Raw genomic sequence first — 4367 nt, forward strand, 5'->3', positions numbered from 1 at the left:
GTAGTGGAAAATGGCAGATCGTGTACCTGAGCGAACCTGAGCCCACGTTATTAGTTTTCTGATAGTGGTCTGCACATGTCCCATTTTGACAGCTGTCAATTGACCTTAATTAACTTTAAACGACTGTCAGCCGATTGACAGCCCTGCCCGGCGTAGTTTCGTTTTTATGTTGAATTGGTAAGTGTGACATATTATATCAGCTTATATGTATGGGCAAAACGACTGGTCTTTCATCTGAGCCTGCGAGATGGTCATGTGATAATTGTCAGCGGATGTCTGATTTTGACAGCTGTCAATCTAATCGTACTCATACGGATGGCTTACAAAGCTGAAAGGCTAGTCAAGTTGTGCAAGATATTGTGACATTTGACATCAGCTTACATGAAGTGTGTACGGACGGGCGAGCGTACGCCACGTCATAACCAAATTTTCTCGGATGGATAGTTGAACAAATTTTGTTACCCATGGTGCTCCGCTGCGCGCGCTTCGCGCGCGGGAGCTCCGCTAGTAAATAGTTCCTGTGGTCTATGTTTCTGCAGATGTTTTCTGACAGGATTTTTATCACAGATGCAGTTAACCATTAAATAATTTTGTTTTACCGAGGGGTAGGGGGGGGGGGTACTCCCTATAATGGCCTATACGTGGAGGCTCCGCCAGAAAGTGGTATCTTTTTCAGGCTCCATGTATATGAAAGGGTAGGAATTTTACTCCTTGAAGTTTACCAAAGGATAGGGCACTCTATCATTTGGGTCTGTGAAAAGGCCTAAAAGGGCTCACAGATAAATTTCATGGCTTTATAAAGTTGAGAAAACGTTCTATTTTTGCGATTGATTCCTTTTATAAATATAGTGCATTTACAGAAGTTAAAAGGGATGCAAAGTTCTAAATAGGGAAAAGGAAAGAGGCACCATTTGTCAATAGAAGGTATACTGAAGGAGTACCTTTTTCCTGAAAAATGGTATATAAAAGGGTAAGAGATTGGACCTCGGGACGGACCCTCCCCATATAAAAATTTGTTGAGTACCCCCCGGGTGTTTTACCTCTGTTAAAGCTTTTTATTGCAGCTAAATCACCTCAGTTTCTTTGGCTTTCTCAGAAATGCCTGGACCTGAATAAATTTACAAGCACATTTTTGGCTTTGAAGGAATTCTCTCAAAGCATTTTTTTGTTCGGAAGAGGGCTTTTAAGTTCGAACTGCTCTTTCATTGTTCACTGTAAACGCTCCTTGCCAACTCCCTGGTACAGGCTTCATGAAGTTGACTACCCTAGCTACACCATGCACAGTTTTCTTTGTTGTGGTAAGATAAACTGTGCCGTTTTTTGAAGCTTGGGCTTCGCCATTTTGGCTTGTTTCTTTTTTCGTTTATAAGACCAGATTCTTTTTTGTTTTAGTTGTTTTTACTTTGTCCAGCCTAGAATACTGGGGGAATTGTAGATGATATGACTTGTGCCACGAAACTAATTCTTGATCTGTCAAACCATACACGTGCATCCAGCAGATATAGAGGGAAAAGTCATCCTGTCTTGTATTAAGCTCAAAACGTTAATTAACTCTTCAGGAAAGAACTATTAAAACAACTTTGGGTTCTGCCCTTTCTTCACTTGCTCTTCATGAACACCTGTCATAATTTCCTGACATGTGATACAACAGACTCTTTTGACAATTGCTTTTTTCTAAAATTTTGCGTGTGAATCGCTAAAGCCATGCGCTCTTTTATGAAAACGAGCAATAATCAATAAAAAAGGATTAAAGCACAAAACAAGGCCTCCTCTAATTAAAATACATTAGAAAAGGAGAAAAGAAATCCAGAAGCTGAGTACCTGTACTTGTAGCTTCTGACGCACAGACGAGGCCGTCTTAGAAATGACTTATGGAAGGGTAGGCGGACTGTGGACCAGCTTTAAGGGTCTTAAGGGCACAGTAATAATCAACTTAATTTTTCAATCAATAAGCTACAAGGAATGCTAGATGTTCTTGGGAAATTGTTATTTACAACATGAGAAGAGCGTTTGGAGTGGTTTAAGGTATAAAATAGCAATTTTCAATCGAAGCACTGTAGGAACCCCAGCAGGTCAAATTTTCAAAAATTTAATCCTGTTTAGCACACTTCAGTGGCATATCTACGTTGGGCACCCCCTCTAACAGTTGTAGTACTGCATTAAGCTATCCTGACGTTAAGAGACCTGACTAATAGCGCAAATTTTGGTATAGACGAGGTCGGGAATGACTCATTTAAGCCTTTCCAGTTGTACTTACATGTGCTGATAACTACGACGAGTGCAACTGCTCTCGGCTCGGCGCGCGCGATCATAACGCTGTGCCAGTTGTGACAACTATCGAAGGTACCAGTATGTATCGAGATGTAACTTTAAAAACAAAAACATCTTCACGTACTCTTCATGATCCAGTGGTACAATGAGTTCTACGACCTTTTCGAATTATTTTCTGGGAGGATATAGAAACTCTTGATGTTACACATCTACTTGGAATTTCAATATTTACACCGGGGGTGGGGATGGGGAGAGCTACTTTCCATTCAAAAACCATAGATCAGCGGTTTTGAGAAGGAACAAAAACATGGCGTCCTAAGGCGAGACTGTTTCTCACTATTATATTTTGTTAATTCGCAAAGTTTTCGATTTTATGTCGATTTTCAGACATAGTGTGTGGTTTTCTTATTCTGTTAAACAATTTCTCTCTGCAGGGTTTGGAATATGCAACATATAGCTGCGTATCAGGCTTAAAAGAACCGCCGAAGAGTTGAGCTTTCGAGCAGTGTTTTGCTGCAAACTTTAAGGAAGTTAAGGTCGCTTCAAGGTACAGAGCTTTCGGTAGTAGTTGTGATTTGTTTATTAGGATTGTTTTGAATTTTAACTATGAATTCAAGGTGTTGACTGATCGTAATAAACAAAGTGAAAAGTTATAAAGTGTGACTTCATGTTTATTCAGGTATGATATGTACAGCCGTAAGCTCATAATTATCAAGCTCTCTTGAATATACTTACTTCCGATAAATTTGACACTTTCTCCAGGAATTTTTATCAGCATCATAACTTCTATAATTTTCTGATGTCGTCGCCCGGCAAAAACAATGTAACCTACAAATCGATCGAGGCGGAGCGTGTTGTTGTTGGTTAAGATCTAACACGGTTGCGGTTTAGTTACCCCCGCAATTTCAGTACCAAAAGACAAATACGATATGCAAGAAAAACACAGACGCATATTATTTTTTCAATTTTTTAATCATTTGCCCTGCCCGTTCGCTTCTCGCTTCTATCAAAATATTTACTGTGGGAAAAATACTGCAATTACCCGCTGACCACTAGGCAGGGTGACCGCTTTGCAAGTTGTGAGAACATCGTTTCTCGGTCCCAGACCTCGTCTCCCCCTCCCCACCCCCGCTGATTTACACACTCACCACTTTGTATCGGAAATCTTTAATACTCGTTTTACTGCGCTCACTCGTTCGCTTTCTGCCACATCTACTCATGCATAAATACCAAGTACTTTCCAAGATATATTTCGTACACATCACTTTATTTATACTAACGTAAAGGAGGATTTTTATGATTTTGAGGATTTATTTATTATTATTATTATTATTATTATTATTATTATTATTATTATTATTATTATTATTATTTTTAAGGCCACGTACATATGGTGTTGTCTTGTTACAACCCACACAGCGCTACAGCATAGCGCTTATGGCAGCCGAGCGTAGTAAACTCTTTGTAAATATCAGCACACGTAAATGCAACTAGAATTTTCAAGTGAGTCAATCCCCCCACATTTATACCTAAATTTGTACAATAACGACACCTTTTCCTTACCAAATTCACATTCTTGGTCTGCCATGCGATCCACTGCTCCCTTAAAAGTTCCTACCAAAAGAAAAAGGACGCTCAAAACTGGGAATGGCTAGCAGAAAACAAAAGACAAACTGAAACCGTTCAAAATACCCCCATGGAATTCCATGGAGGATTAGGACATCAATTTCCAGGGAACTTTTCCATGGAATTCGATGGAAATTTCCTCATCGATTTCCGTGGAATTCTATGAAAAAGTTCCATGTAATTCCATAGAAACTACTCCATCGAATGCCATGGATCCAGGGAGTTCGAAATTCACCGGAATTAGGCCCGTTTCAAACGTCGCGCTACTGCCGTGTCGAATTCAAAAGAATCTGACCCGGCAGTTGCACGGCAATAGCATTGTAGTGGTTTCAAACGTCAAATTTAATTCAGTCTCGTCGCACCAAATTCAAAATAAAGAAAACGTCGCAATCAAGCGCAGCTAGGCGCAGTAAATATACATTTCCATAATTTATGAATTGAGTTCGCCACGGCAATAGCACGACGTTTGA

At 39.9% G+C, this 4367-nt stretch overlaps 1 protein-coding gene across 2 annotated transcripts in view; it reads right to left on the bottom strand.

Annotated features, from left to right (window-relative positions):
- Positions 1 to 3851, bottom strand: part of LOC140928850 (guanylate-binding protein 6-like) — a 30054-nt gene extending 26203 nt beyond the window's left edge. For both annotated transcript variants that reach the window (XM_073378652.1, XM_073378651.1), the window contains exon 1: positions 3835 to 3851. The gene's annotated coding sequence lies outside the window, so the exon portion shown is untranslated. The remainder of the gene's footprint in view (positions 1 to 3834) is intronic.
- Between the last annotated feature and the right edge of the window lie 516 nt (positions 3852 to 4367).

The sequence above is a fragment of the Porites lutea genome, chromosome 2 (genome assembly GCF_958299795.1).
Source record: "Porites lutea chromosome 2, jaPorLute2.1, whole genome shotgun sequence".
Taxonomy (NCBI): Eukaryota; Metazoa; Cnidaria; class Anthozoa; order Scleractinia; family Poritidae; genus Porites; species Porites lutea.